This window comes from Pongo abelii, chromosome 4, assembly GCF_028885655.2.
Source record: "Pongo abelii isolate AG06213 chromosome 4, NHGRI_mPonAbe1-v2.0_pri, whole genome shotgun sequence".
Taxonomy (NCBI): Eukaryota; Metazoa; Chordata; class Mammalia; order Primates; family Hominidae; genus Pongo; species Pongo abelii.
The window spans coordinates 188,683,718-188,709,486 of record NC_071989.2 but is presented as its reverse complement, the minus strand read 5'-3'; the positions used below and the strand labels follow the sequence as shown (position 1 = coordinate 188,709,486).

General features: G+C 42.5%; 1 protein-coding gene and 1 pseudogene across 1 annotated transcript in view; both read left to right on the top strand.

Moving 5' to 3' along the window:
• RNF130 (ring finger protein 130) overlaps window positions 1–25,769 on the top strand; it is a 157,381-nt gene that overhangs the window by 120,327 nt on the left and 11,285 nt on the right. The gene's annotated exons all lie outside the window — the stretch shown is intronic.
• LOC129059727 (dnaJ homolog subfamily B member 6-like) lies at window positions 10,021–12,961 on the top strand (annotated as a pseudogene).

Here is a 25,769-nt window from a genome sequence, read left to right as displayed (position 1 = left end):
AGTGAGACTCTATCTCAAGAAAAAAAAAAAAGTTATTTAATAAGCATGATGCTATCAACTTTCAACCTTAAATAATGAGATTCAGAAAATATCATGAAGTATAGAGTTTGTTCAAGCACAGAGTTTGAGGATGGCCACCCAGGAAAACAGCTTCAAACAAACAGGGTCAGTGTCCCACTCTGGAGAAGTTAAAGTATCATATAGGCAGAGACAGAAGTTTTAGCAAGATTATACCATTTTCCACATGAGACTAGTGAGTATGTTACAGTGATCTGATCGATTACAGATTGCTCTTTGAGGAGAGGCAGTGAACTGAGGGGTCTTAACTCTGGTCTTAATTGTTTACAGAATTTTTAAAAGGCAGAAGTTGCAGCTGCATGCCATGTAACTCAGGCTGCATAGCCACATTCCTCTGAAGTCTCAGGATAATTTAAAGTTACAACAGCTTTAAGTTTGAGTTATTTAATTTCATACAACTAAGAAGTCAGATTTACAAATAGAAGCAATGTATAAAGTTGAATAATTTTTGTTTACTATTTAAGAAATTCGAGATTAAAATTTAATCTGGTATTTCAGAGTTTTAAACTCTTCTTGGACATACTTGTAATGCAAGAGACATAGGTTGTTTTGTCTTTGCTTTTTCTTTTCTTCTTTTTTTTAAAGTATTTTTCTAGAGTATTTTCAGCCTGGGCAGCAAAGCAAGACCCCATCTCTATAAAAAATTTAAAAATTAGCTGGGCATGGTGGCTTGTTCTTCTAGCCCTAGCTACTCAGGAGGCAGGAAGATTACTTGAGCCCAAGAGTTCAAGGATACAGTGAGCTATGGTTGCACCACTGCACTCCAGCCTGGGCATCACAGCAAGACCCTGTCTTTAAAAAAAAAAAAAAATGTCTGGGCACGGTGGCTCATGCCTGTAATCCCTGCAACTTTGGGAGGCCAAGGCGGGCAGATCACCTGAGGTCAGGAGGTCGAGATCAGCCTGTCCAACATGGTGAAACCCCATCTCTACTAAAAATACAAAAATTAGCCAGGCGTGGTGGTGCATGCCTGTAATCCCAGCTACTCGGGAGGCTGAGGCAGGAGAATCGCTTGAACCCGGGAGGCAGAGGTTGCAGTGAGCTGAGATGGTACCGTTGCAATCCAGCCTGGGTGACAGAGCAAGACTCCATCTCAAAAAAAAAAAAATTATTTCAAGGAAGCATTGGCCAGGTTGGTCAGAAGTTGAAGAGAATGTCATCTGAAGACCCTCCACAGGAAAGCAGGTGCCCCTGATTCTACCCAGCGGCTTAAGGCAGTCTTAGCTAGCCTGATAAGTCCATTAAATCAAATTTCTCATTGGCTAGCTAGGTTGTCACTTTAGACTTTAAAAATCATTGGGAAAAGATCCTGAAGCTTCCTTGGCTTTTTATCTTCCAAATTATTTGGTTATGCCAAGTTCCTTATCAAGACTCTTTTTTTCTCTCTCTCTCTTTCTTTGAGACAGAGTCTCGCTCTATGTATCGCCCAGGCTGGAGTGCAGTGGCGTGATCTCGGCTCACTGTGACCTCCACCTCCCGGGTTCAAGCGATTCTCCTGCCTCAGCCTCCCGAGTAGCTGGGATTACAGGCGCCTGCCACCATGCCTGGCCAATTTTTGTATTTTTAGTAGAGATGGGGGTTTCACCATGTTGTCCAGGCTTGTCTCGAACTCCTGACCTCGCCTCGGCCTCCCAAAGTGCTGGGATTCTAGGCATGAGCCAATGCACCAGGCCAAGATATTTTAAGAACAGAACTTAATAGCAACAAATAGAACAAAGAATAGAGTCCCGGTGAAACAGAGACCACCATTCTAGATCTGCCATGAAGCTGGGCAGGAAGAAACTCTTAACTATTGCTAGGGGTTCCTGATCACTTAGGGTGTGCCAGGTAGCATGCTGAGTTGTTTACAGGTATAATCATTTTAATCTTTGCAATATCTTAATGAGAGAAGATATAGTTGGTTTTCTGTTTTACAAGTGAAGAAAACTGGTGGTTCAGAAGGTTCAAATTTCTTGCCCAAGTTCACTCACCTGCTAAGGGGCAAAGTCAGAATGAGACCCAGGCAGCCCAGAGTTAATGCTCCTAACTGCTTGATACCCTCCAGCCTGGAGACAGTTAGACCAGGACCTACTATGTGCACAGCCCTCACCCTAGAGCAATTCAGAGTCTCAGGGTGAAAACAGGAGAAGTGAATAGAGGTAGCTATTTGAGGGCTGAGCTACACAAACACACACACACACCCATATTCTTATGTGCATATATGGTCTGTGTATATAGATATACTGTATGTATAATATATAATAGCATATTGTGCAGATATATATATGCCATATGCAGTATATATATGCTATATCAATGTATACCTACTATATACTTACATATACACACACATACACTATTGTTCGATAATGTACAGTAATAATAGCTAACACATACAGTGCTTAACTGTATGCTAGGTCCTCTTTGAGGCATTCTGCTGTATTAACTCATTAAATCCTTGCAACAACCCTCTTATTAACTCCGTTTTACAGAAGAGGAAGCGGGCTTGGAGAAATCCAGTAACTTGCCAAGGTTGCCCTGCTGGTAAGTAGCAGAGGCTGGATTTCAACACATAAGCTGGCCCCAGGGTCTGTGTTCTAAGCCCCATTCTATTTGCCTCTTAGAGAAGCTCACCAAGTGTCAGGGGCAGGCTGTGGGGCGTCCTGACCAGTGGCCCCTAGTGTGCAGAGCATGATGGTAGAAAAGACTGGGAAGTGTGCTGGGCTTGATTTAGGACACGAGTCGGGTGGGTGAGAGACGTGGCCTAGGGCTGGATGGTGATGTTACGGGGCACGGACTTTACTGTGGGCAGCAGTCAGGAGGCCCATGCATTTTGGAAGGTGGCATCTGAATGCAGACTGGTCCTGAAAATAGTAAAATAGTGGGGTTACTAAAGATAGAATTGCTAGTTTAAACTGTTTCAATGTAGAAACTGCCTCACCAAACAAACCAGGAGGCAAAAATGGTGAAGAAAGTTGTGTCAGTGATGAGAAGATTCTAGAAACCCAGGTATGGAGACCTCTGTGAAGAATTCACTCAGTACAGTAGGGTTGTGTCAGTGGGCACTTGTGCACACTCAACAGTACATCCTCAGAGGGAGGGAGGTGTTGAGATCCTTTAAGGAGAGTACTTTATTTGCCAAGGAGTTGAAAAAACAGGTAGAAATAACGGGAGCTAGCGTGGCAACCGGCCCCGAGATCAGCCCGAGGCTAAAGAAAGATAAAGGCAAACCCAGCTGAAGAAAAGATCCCCTATGGTGCTGGGCGCGGTGGCTGACATCTGTAATCCCAGCACTTTGGGAGGCCGAGGCGGGCGGATCGCGAGGTCAGAAGATCGAGACCGTCCTGGCTAACACGGTGAAACCCGGTCTCTACTAAAAATAGAAAAAATTAGCCGGGCGTGGTGGCGGGCGCCTGTAGTCCCAGCTACTCGGGAGGCTGAGGCAGGAGAATGGCGTGAACCCGGGAGGCGGAGCTTGCAGTGAGCCGAGATGGAGCCACTGCACTCCAGCCTGGGCGACACAGTGAGACTCTGTCTCAAAAAAAAAAAAAAAAAAAAAAATCTCCGATGAGTGTGCTGTACTGGCCGGTCTGTTAAGACTAAGAAGAAAGCTAGTACATTTGTAGAAATTATCCACTTTCTTTACCCTTGTTTCTTTACCTTAAAGTTTTTTTTTAATAAAAGTCCCTTTTAAGGGAAATGTCCATTGTCTCGCCTGACCAAAGGCAAGTATTTTGAAACGGGGTTTCTCACTGTGGGTCAGGAGCGGGGCCTGACCCGGGCCCTCCCTGCGGGGGCTTCTTTCCTCCTGGCCACACACAGACCCCGCGTGGCTACGGCAGGAACAGCCTAGACACACGGACAGTGAAGAATCACTCAGAATTCGAACGCACGAGTGCTTGCTTCCTTTTCAGATCCAGAAAAGTGAGTTTCCAGCACGGGCCTTTGGTCACATACTTACCGTAACTGCAGGGGGTTGCACCCTAGGAGCTTGGGGTTTATAAATACAAGAAACAGTATCGCCCAAATGGCATTTGAAAAGTCCCTTGGAGGACAGCGAAACGCTGATGGGAAGCACAGGGGAACTGAGACTTGCTGAAGGAACGTCAGTCATATGCTTCTGTCACTCACAGCTGGGCAGATGCGGCGGTGGGGAGTGATAGGCAGAATCGCCCCCGCCCCCATTTAAATATCCCCTGCCCCTGCCTTTTTCCCTCCGGGCATTTATTGTTGAGTGGGTATAAATGCATGCAGCTCAGGTTCCCACACTCTTCGGGCTGGAATCCTATCTGGAAGCGTGCATGCACTGCCCAGGACAGATGACAGAGCTTGCTGCAGCGGCGCGTAGTATTTAGGTTCCTGCCGAGGCCAGACACCGCTCATAAGCTTAGGGCAAAGCAAATTGAATTTCCGTTGTCCCTCTTGAGTTTGTCACCTACACGTCCGGTACATTAAACACACAAGCCAGCATCCTCTCAGTGCTTTGTATTGACTTGATCTGCACCTTAGACTGTCCACTGCGGTGTGAGTCCTGCTTGACCTCTCCCAGCCTCTGTTTTCTCACCAGTGGAATAAAAGTCACTGTAACAGCAACGTAGCGCTGTGAGGATTGGAAACATGGTGTGTGTGAAAGTACCCGGCGTTTACTGTTGCTCAGCAATGTTTTCTCTTTCCTTACTTGTATGAAAAGATTAACTGCTCATCAGAGCCGTTTTTAGCACTGATGATAGGAAAAGCCTTGCTCAGGTACTACTCAGCTCCGAAAAGCCCCCGCCACTGAGGTTTTGCAGCTGATCTGTGCAGCGTTTGGGTCCATTGGGTCCCACTGTTTTCCCAGGTGCAATCAGCACACCCTGCAGGGTGTGGGACTGAGCCTTGCTCATTGTAGTGGAGGGACAGGGGTCACAGGTGTGGGTGAGAACTCCTGCAGCCCTTAGAAAGGCCCAGCCTCACCTCCAGTGGCCGTTCCTGTTTTATATAAAAGGCTTATGTGAAAATGCTAGTCAGTTATCACTTTATTTTTTTAACCATGTTGGCCAAGCTGGTCTTGAACTCCTGGCCTCAAGTGATCCACCCGCCTTGGCCTCCCAACGTGGCTGGGATTACAGGTGTGAGCTACCCCGCCTGGCCCAGTTATCACTTTCAACAGGTGCAGCTACCGTTAAACCCAAGGCATTAGTGATAAAATAAAGCTTTGCAACTTGTGAGCAAATATATGTGCCTGATCTGGAAACAGGGCCTGCTGTCATGCTAGAAATGATGCAGAGAAATTAGGAGGAAAGGGGACTAGCAGGGGTAGGAGCCCCTTTCACAGAGCCAGACACGTTACCCCTGTAGCCTTGCTCCATGTGAACTTTTTTTTTTTTTTTTGAGACAGGGTCTCACTTTGTCACCCAGGCTGGAGTGGTGTGATCATGGTTCACTGCAGCCTCAAACTCTGGGACTCAAGAGATCCTCCTACCTCAGCCCCTGGGGAACTGGGAGACTCTGTCTCTACAAAAATTAAAAAAAAAAAATTTAGCTAGGCATGGTGGCTTGCAAGGAGGCTGAGGCAGGAGAATTGCTTGAACCTGGAAGGTGGAGGTTGCAGTGAGCCGAGATTGTGGCACTGCACTCCAGCCTGGGCAACAGAGCAAGACTGCATCTCAAAAAATTTTAAAAAATTTTTAAAAAAATTGAGAAAATTGGAGCATTAATTCCTTTAAGAAGATATAAAATATAAACCTGTACATAACATTGTTAAGTCAACTATAGGAACACAGTGAAGTTTCCATCGTGAAAATCTTAAAACTTGTCAGATCCTTTAGTTATTTAGTTTATTGGAAATAGCACTGAACACTTAAGACTTAAAATTTCTTAGAAATAAGGCTGGGTGTGGTGGCTCACGCCTGTAATCCCAACACTTTGGGAGGCCGAGGCAGGCAGATCACGAGGTCAGGAGTTCGGGACCAGCTTGGCCAATATGGTGAAACCCCGTCTCTACTAAAAATACAAAAATTAACTAGGCATGGTGGCAGGCACCTGTAGTCCCAGCCACTCGGGAGGCTGAGGCAGGAGAATTGCTTGAACCCAAGAGGCGGAGGTTGCAGTGAGCCAAGATCGTGCCGTTGCACTCCAGCCTGGGTGACAAAGCAAGACTCCGTCTCAAAAAAAAAAAAAAATTTTCTCAGAAATAAAGAGAAGTGGTTAGTTACATGGGACCTTTGTAAAGACCTTGAGAAGTTTTGAATTTTAATTACATTTCTATTGCCTTAGAAAAAGTGTATTTTCTCATTTACGTTGCCATTTCTTGAGCAGCATAAGCTCTTAAATCAGTCAACATGCTGCAACTCAGGAATTTTAATCACTGTTAAATATATTTTGCGGTTTAATCATAGCTGCAATCTAAGTTACTTATGAGAATATAAGACTGAAAGATAACTTGGCTTTGGGTTCAGTTTTACCTGGATTCTAGTTTTAGCTTTATGATTTTGAGTAAGTTATTTTATCTCTCTGAGCCTCACCTTTTCTGTGTGTGAAATAATGACACATCTATCTTGCAGGCAGGTTGTTGTGAAATTATACGTAAGTGTTACACCTTTTCCTCTTTATCCCCTTTTTCTTCTAGTTTGAAATTGTTTTAAATTGTTTTTCTGAATAAGTAATAAGTGCACATGGCAAAAAATAAAAATAGTAAAACTGATTACAGTTTAAATAGTAAAAAAGGTTGGAAGGTAGAAAGTCCATGTCAGGCCCTCCCTGATCCCAGTGTCCCAGACCTCTCCTGGCAGTCTCTGTTGTCTGTGCCTTGTGTGTACACTTCCAAAGAGATTTTGTGTCTGTATGAGCATATGATGGTTTCATACACATTCTCCAACAAAATCCCTCCCGCACATAGTCATAAAACCAGTCACCTATTGTTCAGTGACCTGTCCATTTTCCTTTAGCCCAAAGGAAGACTTTTTTTTTTTGAGACAGTGTCTTGCTCTGTCCCAGGCTGGAGTGCAGTGGCGCGATCTCAGCTCACTGCAACCTCCGCCTCTCTGGTTGAAGCGATTCTCCTGCCTCAGCCTTCTGAGTAGCTGGGACTACAGGCATGTGCCACCACACCCAACTAATTTTTGTGTTTTTAGTAGAGATGGTGTTTCACCATGTTGGCCAGGATGGTCTCGATCTCTTGACCTCATGATCCGCCCACCTTGGCCTCTCAAATTGCTGGGATTACAGGCCTGAGCCACCACACCCAGCCAGAAGGAAAGACATTTTTGAGGCTCTTCTGTCAAACAAAAAGCCCTATCTTATATCCACAGGAAACAGTTACACATAACTGGAAATATGTCACCCATAGCAGCAAATTAGCAGAGGATGTTCTAAGAAAAATTACAGCGTCTCTGAAGAAAACATCACATATTTGAAGTCTGGAAGTCTCAGAAAGGGACTTCACAAATATACTCTAATGATTACAGTTTAAACAGCTAAGACTTAGGCTTTCAGTCTTCATAGTAACCTGAAAATTTTCTCCTGAATGGCTTTACTGTATAGAATTCTGTTCTCTTTTTGCATCCACATCAATTCCCTTTAAAATGTCTAAAATTCTTTCTTACTCAAGGTTGCAATTTCAAGGCTTAGCTGGGCTTCCACTTGCTATTTTCTAGAACTTAATCCAAAAACTGTTCCTTAAATTCGAGACTAAGAACATATAATACTATAAATTTTCCAAAAAGAGCATACGGACCGTATACTCTTTTTTCCAAAATTTGGAGATTTTTCCATATCAGTGCATACAGATCTGTCTGCCTCAGTCTCTTTAATATTGATAAATGTGTTGTATATTGAATCAGTCCTCAACTGATGAGTATTTCAGTTATATAAAACCTTTGTAATCTTCATTAAAGCCGTCTAACTGCCATAACTGATGGTACAGAAATAACAACTGGTGGTTAATTTTCAGCTTCTTCATTGTTTCTTGGTGCCAGTGCCCTCTTTATTTCATACTGAGATGGTTCTAAGTTAAACCTATTTGGACACAAATTAGTGACTCTAATTAGAATAGTATACACCCCACTCAACTCAATTTAATGGAATATTTATTGGCATGATGTGAAGAAACTGAAATAAACTATATCAGAGTTGTGCCCATGGGGAGTTTATGGTCTTATTGAGAAAGAAAGACATAAAACAGCAAATAGGATAACAGACATAATGAGGTTCTTACGTTTTACAGAGACTTGCAGAATGTACTGCTCTATTTCATTTTTTAAATTCCATTAATCAGTTTCAGTATTCTATTAAGCCTCATTAAGGAAACTCTAAGCCACTGGTAATAAGTTTATCAGGTTTCTCTTTCTGGTAATGTCAGACTAGCTTGTTGTGGTGCAACCATCATATCAAGAACTAGAAATATGGAAAAAGTATTTTTAAAACATTTTATTTTAAGAAATTAAAGAGCTATCAGTGCAGTGATGACTTGAGGAGCAAAGATCCTAGAGAAAAGGGAGGTACAGAGATATGAATCCAATATTCAACACTACTTTTTTTTCTTGTGGCATCTGCCAATCATAAGCAGTGACTGAAAAGTGACTAGAAAGTGATGGCCGAAAGACCGAGAGAGAAGGAGAGCTCAAGCAGTCTTATTGGGCTTGTGAGATGAAACTTGGAATTCATGGCCCACCAAGCAGAAAGAACCCCGATAAGCATCCCAGGCCTTCCATTGGGATCCCCAAAGGGCTACAGCCCAGAACTGGAGGTTGAACCAGAATTTGACTCATCTCAAAGACAGAAGCCCAACTTTGAATCTGTTCAATCTCTAATTAGATTAAAGTGATGTGCCCATATTCTAAAAGTGATACGTCACTTCCAGAGGCAGTGGGAAGTCCTCTAGAGAAAGGTCACCATCAGCAACATCAGATTATCTCTGCTTCTCGTATACATGTCCAGCAATCCATTAAAAACCAACCAAACAAAACAGGCAAGCCAGGAGATAAGACCAAATGACCAAAAAGGAGTAAAAACAAAGAACGGAAATAGATCCACAAGAAATCTAACTATTAGAAATACAAGAACAGGCTTTTAAAATAATTAAGTATGTTCAGGAAACCAATGACAAATAAGTGGAAATAACAAAGAATCAAAAGGAAATGCGAGGACTGAAAAACAATTGAAAGGAAGAACTCAATAGAGGGTTTAACATCAACTTAAACACATCTAAGAGAGGATTCATGAACTGGAACGCAGGTCAGGAGAGACTATCTGAGCTGAAGCAAAATAAAATGAGAAGAAAAATACAGAAAAAGGCATGAGTCTTTAGATGATGAAAAAATTAACATATATGTGATTCAAGTCTTAGAAGGAGAGAAGACAGAGAATGAGGCAGAAGCAGTATTTGAAGAGATAATGGCACAATTTTTCAACCCTGACAAAAGACATCAAACTACAGATTAGAGAAGTACTGGGAACACCAAGCAGAGTAAAGAAAAAGAAAACCACACCAAGACATATCACAGTAAATTATTTTAAGAAGCACAGAAAAACTTAAAGGCAGAGAAAAAGATACTTTATCTCAATTTTTTAATTTTTTAAAATTGAGATGAAATTCCCATAACATAAAAGTAACCATTTGAAAGTGAACAATTTGTGCTGGGCGCAGTGGCTCATGCCTGTAATCCCAGCACTTTGGGAGGCCAAGGCAAGAGGATCATGAGGTCAGGAGTTCGAGACCAGCCTGGCAAAAGAGACCAGCCTGGCCAACATGGTGAAATCCCATCTCTACTAAAAATACAAAAATTAGTTGGGTGTGGTGGCAGGCACCTGTAATCCCAGCTACTCAGGATGCTGAGGCAGGAGAATCGCTTGAACCTGGGAGGCGGAGGTTGCAGTGAGCCGAGATCGCACCATTGCACTCCAGCCTGGGCGACAGAGCGAGACTCCAACTCAAAAAAAAAAAAGAAAAAAAAGAAAGTGAACAATTCAGGAAAGTGAGGAGCCACTGCCAGTGCCACCACCTGCACCCTTGCCCATTCCAACAGTCTGTTAAGCACAGCGGTCACTGTGAAGGTCCAGGTGTGCAGACATGCCTGGCCTGAGGATATTAAAACAGCATGTTGGAGAATAAGACTGATGTGGCACCCAGATAAAAGTCCTGAGACTAAAGAAGAAGCAGAGAGAAAAATTCAGATGAGTAGTGGAGGCGTATGAGGCGCTGCTGTCTGATGCAAAAAAAAAAAAAAAAGGGACATATATGACAAAGAAGGATTAGACAGAGGAGGAGGAGGTGGAATGCATTTTGACATCCGTTTGAGTTTGATTCACACTCCGTAACTCAGATGTTGTCTTCAGGGAATTTTTTTGGTGGGAGGGACCCATTTTCATTCAACTTCTTTGAAGACCCATTTGAGGACTTTTTTGGGAGTCAAAGGGGTTGCCAAGGGAGGGGGTCGTTTTTCTCCGCTTTCAGTGGATTTCCGTCTTTTGGAAGTGGATTTTCTTCTTTTGATGAAGATTTTCTTCATTTGGATCACTAGGTCACAGGGCCTCACTTCATTCTCTTCCACGTCATTTGTGGTAGTGGAATGGCAACTTCAAATCTATATCAACTTCTACTAGAAATGGTTAATGGCAGAAACATCACTAAAAAGAGAGTTGTTGAGAATGGTGGAGAAGGGGTAGAAATGGCAGAAGACGGCCAGCAGTAAGGAGCAGCTACTGCGCTTGGATGCAAAGTCATTCAATGCATGCATCGAACAACAATGTTCAGCTACAGAAGCACCATCTGAGGGTTAACAGGAACATTTTTTTGAATATTTCAAATGAACTCAACTATTGGTAGAATTGTACCTAAAGTATTGATAAACAACTCACAGAGCCCCTATTTGTCATAAACTTTTGAGTTTATTGTTAGGACCACATAATAGGACCATTTTTTTCTGTCTTAAAAGTTGTTATAAATCTCTGTATGCACTTTTATTTATTTATTTATTTATTTATTTTTGAGACAGAGTCTTGCTCTGTATCCCAGGCTGGAATACAGTGGCACGATCTCAGCTCACTGCAACCTCTGCCTCCCGAGTTCAAGCGATTCTCCTGCCTCAGCCTCCCAGGCAGCTGGGACTAAACATGCCCGGCTAATTTTTGTATTTTTGGTAGACACAGGGTCTCACCATGTTGGCCAGGCTGGTCTTGAACTCCTGACCTCAGGTGATCTGCCCACCTCAGCCTCCCAAAGTTTTGGGATTATAGGCGTGAGCTGCTGCACCCGGCCCGTGTATGTACTTTTGATCCTTGACTCTTTAGTGGCAGGACAAGATTGTACCCTAACACCAGCATGAATCTGCTTTTCCATTTTGTCTGAAATGTGAGCCAGGTAGTGTCAGCCTGCTGTGAAGTTAACATTGCCAGGTGAGTCTTCTACAGAAATAATTTCAATTTTTTCAGTAGTTAGTAGTGAAAGGTATTAATGCAATAATGATAATATGTTTCTGGTTTAATATAAATTAAGGATGTTTTCTAATATTGCATGAATGTTGGCAACTTAATTTTGACAATTATTTAAATATATAATGTTAAGCTTAGGTTTTAAAATGTAAAGCTGGTAAACTAGGTCTTTGTCATTTGCCTGAAAAAAAGAAGAGAAATGAGAATGTGTTTGGTGAAAATAAATGAATAAATAAGTGAACAATTTAGTGACGTTTAGTATATTCACAATGGGGTGTAACCACTACCCTCTCTAGCTCCAAAACATTTTCATCACCCCAAAAAGATGGGGAGCAGTTGCTCCCCATTCTGCATTCCCCCTGCCCCTGACAACTACCAATCTGTGTTCTGTCCCCATGATATACCTGTTCTGGTGCTTCATATGAATTGAATCATGCAAAGTATGTGACCTTTTGTGTTTCGCCTCTTTCACTTACCATAATGTTTTCAAGATTCATTGAAAGGGCTGTGCGCGGTGACTCGTGCCTGTGATCCCAGTACTTTGAGAGGCCAAGGAGGGTGGATTGCTTGAGCACAGGAGTTCAAGACCAACCTGGGCAACATGGCAAAACCCCATCTCTACAAAAAATAACAAAAATTAGCCAGGCGTAGTGCGGCATACCTGTAGTCCCAGCTACTCGGCTGAGGTGGGAGGATCACTTGAGCCTGGGAGTCTAGGGTTTGTGGAGCTGTGATCATGCCACTGCACTCTAGCCTAGGTGACAGAGTGAGACCCTGTCTCTCTCTCTCTCTCTCTCTCTCTCTCACACACACACACACACACACACAGATTCATTGAAAGCATATATCAACACTTCATTTTTTTTTATGGCTGAATAATAGTGCATTGTATGTCTACACCACAATTTGTTCATCTCCTCGTCCACTGATGGACATTTGGGCTGTTTCCACCTCTTAACCATGATGAACAATACTGTGAACATTGGTTTGCAGGAATCTGTTTGCATCCTTGTTTTCAATTCTTTGGGTTATATACCTAGCAGTGGAATTGCTGGGTCATAGAATTCTAGTTTAACTTCTTGAGGAACCGCCAGACTCTTTTCCACAATGGCTAAACCATTTTACATTCCTGCCAACAATGTACAAGGGTTCTGATTTGCTACCTCCTTGCCAACACTTGTTATCCCCCCTCCTTTTTTAAAATTATAGCCATTTCTAACGAGTGTGAATGGCATTTCATCATAGTTTTGATTTGCGTTTCCCTAATGCCTAGTGATGCTGAGCATCTTTTTATGTGCATTAAGTTAGCCACTCATACATCTTCTTTGGAGAAATGTCTGTTAAGTCCTTTGCCCATTTTTTAATCAGGTTGTCTTTTTGCTGTTGAGCTGTAAGAGTATACATTCCAGATACTAGGCCCTTATCAGATACGTGATTTACAGATGTTTTCTCCATTCTATAAGTTGTGTATTCATTTTCTTGATAGCATCTTTCAAAGCACAAGTCTTCCATTTTGATGATATTTCATTTTGATGATATTTCGTTTTGATGATACTTCATTTTGATGATATTTCGTTTTGATGATATCCAATTTGTCTGTTTTTTCATTGGTTGCTTATGCTTTAGGTGTCAAAGCTAAGAAACCATTGACAAATTGGTGGTCGCAAAAACTTCCATCAGTTTTATACTTTTAGAACTTACATTTAGGTATTTGATCCATTTTGAATTAATATTTTTATATGGTGTGAAGTAGGGATCCAACTCCATTTTTTTGCATGTGGATATCCAGTTTTCTCAATACCATTTCTTGAAGAGACTGTTCTTTCCCCCATTGAGTGGTGTTGGAACCCTTGGCTGTAGATGTATGAGTTTATTTCTGGACTCTCGATTTTATTCCATTAATCTGTATGTCTGTGTTTATGGCAGTAACATGCTGTCTTGTTTACTGTAATTTTATAGTAGTCTTAGAATTGGGAAGTTTGAGTCTTCCAGCTTTGTTTTTCCTTTTTCAATAAAGAGATGCTTTACTTTAAAGTAGCAATGAAAGGCTGACAGTTGGTATCTTGACAGAAATCAGAAAATAGTAAAGTATTGGGAGGAAAAATGTCTGCCAACCTAAATATCTAGTGTGGAAAGCCATTGAAAATAAAGTTGGCTAGGTGTGGTGGCTCACACCTGTAATCCCAGCACTTTTGGAGGCTAAGACAGGAGGATCGCTTGAGCTCAGGAGTTCAAGACAAGCCTGGGCAACATGATGAGACCCCGTCTCTACAAAAAAATTAAAATATAAAATATTAGCCAGCATGGGTCCCAGCAGTTTGGGAATCTGAGGCAGGAGGATCACTTGAGCTCAGGAGTTCAAGACCAGCCTGGGAAACATAGCAAGACCCCGTCTCTAAAAAAAATTTTTTTTAATTATCTGGGTGTGGTGGCACACACCTGTAGTCCCAGCTGCTCAGAGGCTGAGGCCTCAGATTGCTCGAGCCCAGGAGGCCAAGGCTGCAGTGAGCCATGATCTTGCCTCTGCACTCCAGCCTGGGTGACAGAGCGAGACCCTGTCTCAAAATAAAATAAGAGAAAAGAAAGATGAAATAAGACATTTTCCAGCAAACAGAAATACTAAGAGCTAGTTCTTCAGGCAGAAGGAAGAGGATTCCAGATGGAAACACGGAGATGCAGGAAGAATAAAGAGCAGAAAGGAGACACATGTGGGTAACCTAAGTGATGCTCGATGTGTGAGATGCTGATACTCATCCCTTGTGGAGACCACTTGACATCAACTGCACAAAAGATGGGAGGGGACAAATGAGGTGAAACTGCTCTAACATACTTGCATTGCCCAGGAAGGAGTCAAAGTACTCATTTATATTAGGTTTTAATAAATCAAGGATACATGTCATAATCCAGGGTAACAACTAAAAAAATAGTAAAATGATCTCTAGGCCAGCATAGCCACTAAAAGCATTGTAAAATAATATATAATACACTAATGAGAGAAAACTGTAATAACAAAAAGTCATCCAAAAGAAGAGGAAAAAATTTAGAGGAGAGGACTATAGGACCAGTGGGACAAACAGAAAATGAGTAATGTAATTATGGATTTAAGTCCCAACATGTTAGTAATGAATAGAAATGGATAATTAAATACTCAAAGATAGATTTAAAATTTATACACACACACACATACACACGTGCTGACATATCTTTAATGAAAAGAAACAAATGTTGAAAGTAAGATGATAGAAAATAAAACGAAAGTAAAATGATAGAGCATCAGACAGATGCTCCCCAGGGATCTAGAAGATTTGAATGTCACAATTAACAGATAAGATGTAATTAACATATATATTTATATAGCCCTCATCAACTGCAGGGTATATATTTTTTAAGTACATATAGATTATTTACTAAGATAGACTATATGCTGGATGATAAATTTCAACAAATTTAGCAAATTTCAACTAATATTTAAGGATTGAAATCTGTACAGTATGTTTTCTGACTAGCGGAATTAAGTTATAAATCAATAACAAAAAGATAATTAGAACGATCCCCAAATGTTTGGAATTAAACAATATACTTCCAAAAGAAAAACTCACGAATCAAAGAAGAAATCGCAGTGGAAATGATTTTAAAATGTTTCATTGAATGCTTATAGAAGTTTGACATATCAAAACTTACGTAACGCAGCTAAAGCCATGCTAGAGGAAAATCTGCGACCTTAAATCTCGAAAGCCTAGTGAAAAGTTCGAAGCATTTGTCTCAAAGAACAACAAACTAAATCAAAGGAAGGAAATAAAGATCTTACCTAAATTCAATGGAAAACAAATATACAATAGAAAAAAAATCAACCAAGCCGAGCATGGTAGCTCATCCCTGTAATCCTGGAATTACATGACCCGGGAGGCTGAGGCATGGAGGATCACGTTAAGCCAGGAGTTTGAGACCAGCTTGGGCAACATAGCAAGAAAAATCTCTACAAGAATAAAAATAAAGTAGCTGGATGTGGTGGTGCACACCTGTAGTCTGGCTACTTGGGAGACTGAGGCAGCAGGATCACTTGAACCCGTAAGTTCGCAGTGAGCTATGATGATCTTGCCACTGCACTCCAGCCTGGGCAACAGAGTAAGACCCTGTCCCGGCCACCAAAAAAAAAAAAAAGAAAAAAGAAAAAAAAAATCAACCAAACACAAAGTTGTTCCTTTAAAATGACTAATAAAATTAACAGGTTTCTGCTGATCAAGAAAGAAGACCCAAATGACCATTACCAGGAATGACAAAGAGACATCACTGCAAAGCCTACAGACATTAAAAATAATCATAAGGTACAAAGAAATAGAGTGCAGAGGAGCAATTACCAGGGGGTTATTTAATGGGTGTAGAGTTTCAGATTTGAAAGATGAAAAAGTTCTGGAGATGTGTTTCACAATAATGTGAATATATTTACCACTACTGAACCGTATACTTTAAAATGATTGAGCTCTTTCCACCACCTTTCCACGCCGCCAGGCTGCTGTGCGCGAACATCGAGGCTGATGCTCTCAAGAGCATCCACAATGTCTAAAGGAGAGGCAAACACCAGGTTCTTATTAGGCCGTGCTTCAAAATCGTCATCCGGTTTCTAACTGTGATGATGAAGCATGATTCCACTGGCAAATCTGAAATCTGATCATCACAGAGCTGGGAACATTGTTGTGAACTTCACAGGCAGGTTAAACAAGTGTGCCGTAATCAGCCCCAACTTTGATGTGCAGCTCAAAGATCTAGAAAAAATGGCAGAACGATCTGCTTCCATTCTGACAGTTTGGATTCATTTTACTAGCAACCTCAGCTGGCAACATGGACCCTGAAGAAGCAAGATAAAAACACACAGGAGGGAAAATCCTGGGATTCTTTATCTAGCGATGTAATACATACTTAAAATTAAAATGCCGCCTAGGTGAATCGCTTGAGCCTAAGAGTTTGAGACCAGCCTGGGCAACACGGTGAAACTCCGTCTCTACAAAAAATAGAAAAAATTAGCCCGGCATGATGGAGCATGACTGTGGTCTCAGCTACTCAGGAGGCTGAGGCAGGAGAATCACCTGAGCCTGGGAAGTCAAGACTGCAGTGAGCCGTGATTGCACCACTGCACTCCAGCCTGGGCAACAGAGGAGATCAAGTCTCAAAAAAAAAAAAAAAAAAGGTTTTAAATTAAAAAGTAAAATAAAATGCCTCAATGGACAAAAACCACAATAAATAAATAGAAATGGTTGAGATGGCAGATTTTATGTGCTTTTTACCACACACACACACACACACACACACACACACACACACACACAAATAGGGTTATGAGAACATTGTTAGTAAATTCTGAAAATAAATTGACGATTTTGAAAAATACAAAGTACCAAAATTGATACAGGAAGAAATAGGAAGCCTAAATTCTCCTACATCTAGGTAATAAATTGAATCCACAGTTTAAAATATTTCCTCAAAGAAAAACTCTAGGCCTAGATGATTTCATTGGTGAATTCTTTTTAACTTTTAAGGGAAAAAGTAGCACCAGTCTTCCGCAAATTTGTCCTGAGACTAGAAAAAGAGGAGAACTTCCCAAGTCCTTCTGTGCATCTTGCAAATCTGAAACTCTGTACCCATTAAATAACACCCTGGTAATCGCTCCTCTGCACTCTATTTCTTTGTACCTTATGATTATTTTTAATGTCTGTAGGCTTTGCAGTGATGTCTCTTTTTCATTCCTGATAATGGTCATTTGGGTCTTCTTTCTTGATCAGCAGAAACCTGTTAATTTGATTTGATACCAAATGATTTGATACCAAATTATTACAAGGGCATTGCAAGAAAGAAAATTACAGGTTAATTTATTTTGTGAATACAGATGTAAATTTTTTGTGTGTTTTTGAGACCAAGTCTCACTCTGTTGCCCAGGCTGGAGTGCAGTGGCACAATCTCAGCTCACTGCAATCTCCGCCTCCCAGGTTCAAGTGATTCTCCTGCCTCAGCCTCCCAAGTAGCTGGGATTACAGGTGTGCCACCACACCTGGCTAATTTTTGTATTTTTAGTAGAGACAGGGTTTCACCATGTTGGCCAGGCTGGTCTCGAACTCCTGACCTCAGGTGATCCATCCATCTCGGCCTCCCAAACAGACGTAAATGTTTTAAGAAAATATTAGCTAAGGCCGGGCCTGGTGGCTCACACTTGTAATCCCAGCACTTTGGAAGGCTGAGGCGGGTGGATCATTTGAGGTCAGGAGTTTGAGACCAGCCTGACCAACATGGTGAAACCCCATCTCTACTAAAAATACAAAAAAATTAGCCAGCAGTGGTGGTGCATGTGTGTAGTCCCAGCTACTCAGGAGGCTGAGGGAGGAGAATCGCTTGAACCTGGGAGGCGGAGGTTTCAGTGAGCTGAGATTGCACCACTGCACTCCAGCCTAGGCAACAGAGCGAGACTCCCTCTCAAATAAAAGACATTTGTATTAAAGGTCTTAAAATGAAGAGACAATGATTAAACACGTGGAACTTAAAATTACAATTAGAATTGGTACAACAGTAAAATTTTGCTCTTTGCTTCTAAAGGAACACCCTATAACAGGTAACTTTAAATTTTTTTAATGGTACAAAAGGGGAGCTAAATACCTGAAATTTTAACTAAAGTGAAACAAAGAAAAGGAAACAAATTTATTGCAAGAGATGGAAATTACATTTTAAAGGCTGCAAATAATAAAGAAATTTACTACACAGCAGGCCCCTATTGTCTTGACTCCTTCAGAAAGATGACTGAAAGGAAAACTGGGAAGTGGTTTGGGGAATAGCAGATCTGGGATGTGGCGGGAAGTTCACAGGTTGGCACTGGCTGGGACAGCTGAGTTTTGAGGGTACTCTACAGTCATGGGGGTGCTGGGGGGCCTGAATCACATTTACAAAGTCTTTGTACTATAGTTTTTTTGTTGTTTGTTTGTTTGTTTTAAGACAGAGTCTGGCTTTGTCGCCCAGGCTGGAGTGCAGTGGCACCATCTCAGCTCACTGCAACCTCCGCCTCCCAGGTTCAAGCAATTCTCCTGCCTCAGCCTCCCAAGTAGCTGGGACTGGGATTACAGGCACGCACCACCACGCCCGGCTAATTTTTTGTTTTTAGTAGAGACGTGGTTTCACTATTTTGGCCAGGCTGGTCCTGAACTCCTGACCTCAGGTGATCCACCCACCTTGGCCTCCCAAAGTGCTGGGATTACAGGCATGAGCCACTGTGCCTGGCCTGTACTGTAGTTTAAACAGTGATTCATTAAAATCTGTTACTGCCAACCAAAAAGAAAAAAAAAAAAACAAAAAGCTACACTTAAAGCACACACACAAAAGAACACAGAAAATGTGCAGAACTGTAACGTTTTCACAGCTGATTAAAAACAAATACTACCGTTGTCCCTAGACTCCCCTTTGATACAATAGGTAAACAAAATGGACTTTGTGTGATTGATTTTGACACTTTCTGGCACCCCACACTGTATCGCCATCAGTATTACAGTCCCAGTTCAGATGTGCCGTACTTCAGGCGGGAAACACTGTCACAGGAATCCAGCTTTGCATGGACGTCATCAAAATGATAATCAGTCATGCGGTCACCATGTTTTTATCTTAACAGGTACAAAAAAAGCATTTGCTAAAATTCAACACCTATTCTTGGTTTTTTTTTTTTTTTTTTTTTTGAGACAGAGGCTTGGTCTGCAGCCCAGGCTGGAGAGCAGTGGTGCAATCTCAGCCCACTGCAACCTCTGCTTCCTGGGTTCTCATGCCTCAGCCTCCCCAGTAGCTGGAACTACAGTCATGCATCACCACACCCAGCTAATTTTTTTTGTAATTTTAGTAGAGACCGGGTTTTGTTATTTTGGCCAGGCTGGTCTTGAACTCCTGGCCTCAAGTGATCCACCCACCTGGGCCTCCCAAAGTGCTGGGATTACAGGCATGAGCCACCACGCCCAACCTCCATTCTTGATTTTAAAAGAAAAGAACTTTTAGCAAACTAGGAAAAACAGAGTACTTCCTTAATCTAATAATGGATATTTTCAAAACTACAGCAAACATTATACTTATCAGTGAAATATTAAAAACTTTTTCCCTAAGATTGTAAATAAGGTTATCTGCTGTCACTATCTCTTTCAACATTATATTGGCAGTGTTAGCCATTACCATATGGCAAGAAAAAGAAATAAAAGGTGTAAGGATTAGAAAGGAAGAATGAAACTGTCACTCTTCACAGAGAAAACGATTATATGTAGAAAACTCAATATATTCTACAAATTAGCTCTTAAAATGAATAAGTAAATTTAACAGGATTGATTATATTTCTATAGACTAACAATAAGCAATTTAAAGTGAACTTTTCGGCCAGGTGCAGTGGCTCACGTCTGTAATCCTAGCACTTTGGGAGGCCAAGGCGGGCAGATCACGAGGTCAGGAGTTCGAGATCAGCCTGACTAACGTGGTGAAACCTCATCTTTACTAAAAATACAAAAATTAGCCGGGTGTGGTGGCAGATGCCTGTAATCCCAGCTACTTGGGAGGCTGAGGCAGGAGAATTGCTTGAACCCCGGGGGGGCAGAGGTTGCAGTGAGCCAGGATCACACCATTGCACTCTAGCCTGGGCGACAAGAGCAAGCTTCCATCTCAAAAAATAAATAAAAGATAAATAAATAAAATGAAATTTTCAAAAAAGACAACATTTACAAAAGCATCAAAGAAACATCATACTGAGGAATGTATCTAAGAGAAGATATGCAAGGCTTTTATACAGAGAACAATTATGTGTTATTGAGAGAAATTATGACCTAAATGAATATAACAGGCTGATGGAATGAGTGACATGATGCTATGAAGGTGTTAGCTCTCCCCAAAGTGACTTACAGACTTACTGTGATTTCAGTCAGATCCCCATGGGTGGGTGTGGGTGTGTGTGTATTGAAACTTGACCAATTGATCCTAGAATTTTTTTTTTTTTTTGAGACAGGGTCTCACTCTGTCACCCAGGCTGGAGTGCAGTGGCACAATCATGGCCCACTGCAGCCTCGACCTCCCAGGCTCAGGTGATCCTCCCACCTCAGCCTCCTGAATAGCTCGGACTACAGGCACGCACCCCCATGCCCAGCTAATTTTTGTATTTTTTTGTAGAGATGGGATTTTGCCATGTTGCCCAGGCTGGTGTCAAACTCCTGGGCTCAAGCAGTCCTCCCACCTTGGCCTCCTGAAGTGCTGAGATTACAAGTGTGAGCCACCACGCCCAGCCTGATCCTAGAATTTATGTGGAAATGGAAAGAGCTAAGAATAACAAGAACATTTTGAAGAATAATAAAGCAAAAGGACTTAGATACTGGAAATTAAGACTTTTGACAAGGCCACAGCAATTAAGACAGTAAGGTATCGATGCAAGGATGGACAGACAGCAGAACAAAATAGAGTTCTGAAACAGCCGTGCACGTGCAGACACTCGGCTCATGACACAGGTGGCACTGCACGAGCCGTGGGGTAAGAATGGTCTTTTCAAGATGGTGCTGGCTGCGCTGAATATTTATAAAGAAAGAAATGAATCTTAATTCCTACTTCACACTATACTGAAAAATTGACTTGAAATGGATGATAAACCTAAATGCAAAAGGTAAAACTATGAAGCTTCTAAAAAATAAGATAAAATGTCATCAAAACCTTCAGATAGGAAAAGACTTCTTCAACTGGACTGAAAAAGCCCTAACCATAAAATAGAAGTTAGATAATTTGTTCCACACTAAAATTAAGAAATTTTGCTCATCAAAATACAGTTTTGGATGCCCGGGCGCAGTGGCTCACACCTGTAATCGCAGCACTTTGGGAGGCTGAGGCGGGCGGATCACGAGGTCAGGAGATAGAGACCATCCTGACTAACATGGTGAAACCCCGTCTCTACTAAAAATACAAAAAATTAGCCAGGCATGGCGGGCATCTGTAGTCCCAGCTACTCGGGAGGCTGAGGCAGGAGAATGGCGTGAACCCGGGAGGCGGAGCCTGCAGTGAGCCGAGATCGCGCTACTGCACTCCAGCCTGGGTGATAGAGCGAGACTCCATCTCAAACAAAAAACAAAACAAAAACAACAACAACAAAAAAATACAGTTTTGGAAGAAGGTACCTGCAATGCTTTTAACTCACAAAGGACTCGTAGTCACAGTAAAAGAGAAGAAGAATGACAACCTGATGGGAAAATGAGCAAAAGAAATAGAGACATTTCAGAGCGAACCAGATATACAAACAGCCTGCAAATGTATGAAAAGTGTTCATCCTTTTTGGTCATTGGGGGAATATACATTAAAACATAGTGAAATGCCGTGTATATACACCTGCTGGAATGCTAAAATGAAAAAAAAAAACAAAATATCCATTATTGGCACAGAAAGAGCCACTGGAATTCTCATTTACTGGTGGGAGTCAAAGTTGGCGCAGCCACTTTGGAACATGGCCAGTGTCTGCTGACGCTGAAAATATGTACACCTAAGACCCGGCAATCCGACTCGTAGGCCTCATCCGAGGGAATGGCATGTCAGTGTGTACAAAAGATACTCACAGAAACGAGTGTCCCTAACAGCAGGATTCAGAGAGCCCCCAGAGGAAACAATGCAAATGCCTGTCCATAAAGATCAGACCAATCAATTGTGTGGTGGCCAGACAGTGGAACATGATGCAGCAGTGAAAATAAAGGAACTGTTGCTATATTCCCTGAGGCAGATGGATGTTGCAACATAAATGTCAGACATTTGTGTCAGACAGAATCTAGACACAAAAGAATACATTCCCTGTTTCCATTTATATAAAATTAAAAATAGACAACGCTAGGCCGGGCATGGTGGCTCACGCCTGTAATCCCAGCACTTTGGGAGGCCAAGGCGGGTGGATCACGAGGTCAGGAGATCGAGACCATCCTGGCTAACACAGTGAAACCCCGTCTCTACTAAAAATACAAAAAAAAATTAGCCAGGTGTGGTGGCGGGCACCTGTAGTCCCAGCTACTCGGGAGGCTGAGGCAGGAGAATTGGTTGAACCTGGGAGGCAGAGCTTACAGTGAGCCGAGATCGTGCCACTGCGCTCCAGCCTGGGTGACAGAGCGAGACTTTGTCTCAAAAAAAAAAAAAAAAAAGACAAAAAGACAAAGCTAAACTATGTGTGAGAAGTCTGGATTATGGTTTCCTTTGGCGGGGGAGAGAAGGCATAGTGATTGGGCGGTCACCACTGGAGGAACTTGTGGGGTGCTGGTAGTATTCTATTCTTGATCCAGTGATTATTTTGTGGGTGTATTCTCTTTGTGGAAATTCACTGAACTGGATACTTATGATTTGTGCACATATCTGTATTTAGGTTATACCTCAATGAAGAGTTTACTTAATAACATTATGTAGCCAATAACAAAGATAATAATTTGTTGACCAATACACATCTGGTGTATTTCCAGGTGTCAAAAAATATGTGTGCTTTCTTGGCAAAGCCAGAATCATACCTTTCTCTGAAATTCAGCTGCTTGTACATTCCTCTCTTTGCATTATATTTTTCTCAAGAAAACTGGTTAACCGTTGTAGATTACTGACTTAAGTTCTGACCCATTTTCTTATTGCCAAAGATTTGGTATCAGCTGATGACTACCCTAACAAAAAAGATTAGGTCGTTTCCACTTCTGACGGTGACTAGAGAAAGCAAACTGTTTTTCCTCTGTTCTCACCCCATAGCAGTCAACACAGAAGACTTCCGTGACCAAAAGTCAGTGGTGGGGGCAGTGTCGAGTGGGGCGAGGGGGCAAGCACGAAGTAAGCAAGCAGTTCTGCGGCAGATGCCAACTGGGTGTCCCTCAATTCAATTCAGTTCTAACGCTGTCTACCTGGAAATGGCATCAGGTCCCCCAGGGTGAGGGCTCAGTCCCACAAGACTGTCTCCACTTCCAATGCCCAGCGCAAGCCCAAGTGTTCAACCCATGCTTCTGACCAACCGGCTATGAGTCAGAGTGCCTACCACCCCCTCCTTAAGTTTGGTTAATTTGCTACAGCAGCTCACACAACTCTGAGATTTTTATTTATTTATTTATTTTTTATTTTTTTTTTTGAGATGGAGTCTCATTCTGTCGCCCAGGTTGGAGTGCAATGGCGTGATCTCGGCTCACTGCAACCTCCACCTCCCCGGTTCAAGCAATTCCCCTGCCTCAGCCTCCCGAGTAGCTGGGATTACAGGCGCGGGCCACCACGCCCGGCTAATTTTTTTTGTATTTTTAATAGAGACAGAGTTTCACCATGTTGGCCAGACTGGTCTCAAACTCCTGACCTCAGGCGATCCGCCCGCCTCAGCCTCCCAAAGTGCTGGGATTATAGGCATGAGCCACCGCACCCAGCCTGAGAGTTATTATGAAGGATATTGCAAAGGATACAGATGAAGAGACGTGTCAGAAAAAGGAAAATTCAAAAGAAAATTTTAACAGTGGCCCATGATGGCTGTAGTCGGGCACATGAATAATAAATCCTAGGCCTATAAATAAAGCTGACCTCTTGCCTGTGTGACTGGAGTTTACGTAGTTCACTGACAGGCACTAGTCGTAAGCCCATTTATCAGAGGTAGAACAAAGACAGGATGGAATTGGTCAACCCCTACCAGACCCTAAGTTACCTAGCCTTTCTCCCATCCCACACAAGTGCACAAAGTTTACCTTATCGTATGGGTAGCGTCACTGAGCACCAGTCAGAATCACAAGAATGAAAAGCTGCTTCCCTGCCTTGCCTCCGCTGCTCCCCTTTCCGTGCCACGTGCATCCCCCTGTTGGAAAATGTATGTCTGCTGTGCCTCATGCAGCCTCCTTTGAAGCACGTTCTCCGTCTATTTGGAGTCTGTGTTCCTGAGCCTAAGTCTTGAAACTTGGCTCAGAATAAATCCAGCCAGGTGCAGTGACTCACGTAGGTAATCCCAGCACTTAGGAGGCCCAGGTGGGAGGATAGCTTAAGCCCAGGGCTTTGAAACCAGCCTGGTCAACCTAACAAGACCCTGGCTCTACAAAAGAAACATTTAAAAATTAGCCAGGCTTGGTGGCACGTACCTGTAGTCCCAGTTTCTGGGAAGGCTGAGGCAAGACAATTGCTTGAGCCTAGGAGGTTGACGCTGCAGTGAGCTAGGATCACACCACTGTACACTCCAGCTTGGGCAACAGAGTGAGAGCACCTCAAAAAGAAGAAAATAATAAAATAAATATATAAATGAAAAAAACAGAAGAAACCCAGCCATGGTTCTCTAGTTCCAATGCCTGTTATTTCACTTTTTGGTTGACAGATGCGTAGGGCAAGGCATGTGAGAAGCAGCTTGGAGTTCAGTGCCCTCCCCTACCGGCACCTCTACGTGTTTAGCTATCCCCGAAGTATCCCAATCCCAGTCTTTTGGGTTTTTATGGAGGCTTCATTACATGGGCATGACTGATTAAACTGTTGGCCATGGGTGACCAACTTAACCTTCAGCCCCTCTCCCCTCCCTGGAGGCTGGGGGGTGAGGCTGAAAGTCCCAGGCCTCTAGTCCTGCCTTGGTCTTTCTGGTGATCAGCCCCATCCTGGAGCTACCTGGGGGCTGCCCGCCTTCACCCACCTCTTTAGCATATGAAAGACACCACTGTGGAGATTCTGAGGATTCTAGCAGTTGTAGGCCAGGAAGCCTGGATAAAAACCAAATACACTTTTCACAATATCACAGATAGCTTTAATTCATCCTGAAGAGAGGAAACCCCTCCCCCCCTCCCCCTGTCATCAGCTCGTTGTTTCTCATCTTCCTCCCTTAGCGCTGTTGGATTGTGCTGATACTTCTGGGGGCTGAGGATCCTTTGTCAGAAATGAAATAGCTCATATTTTATGTGGGACCTTGCTCTTACAGGGCTACTGTGGATAGATAGCAAGCATTTTTGAATTGATCCCATTTAAAAATTTTTATTTATATTTAATTTTTTTTTTTTTTGAGATAGTCTCACTCTGTCACCCAGGGTGGAGTGCAGTGGCGCGATCTCGGCTCACTGCAACCTCCACCTCCCCGGTTTAAGCAATTCTCCTGCCTTAGCCTCCTGTGTAGCTGGGATTACAGGCACCCGCCACCATGCCTGGCTAATTTTTATATTTTTAATAGAGATGGGATTTCACCATGTTGGCCAGGCTGGTCTCGAACTCCTCCTGACCTCAGGTGATCCACCCACCTCAGCCTCCCAAAGTGCTGGGATTACAGGCATGAGCCACTGCGCCCAGCCTGTATTTAATTTTTTTTTTTTCAGACAGAGTCT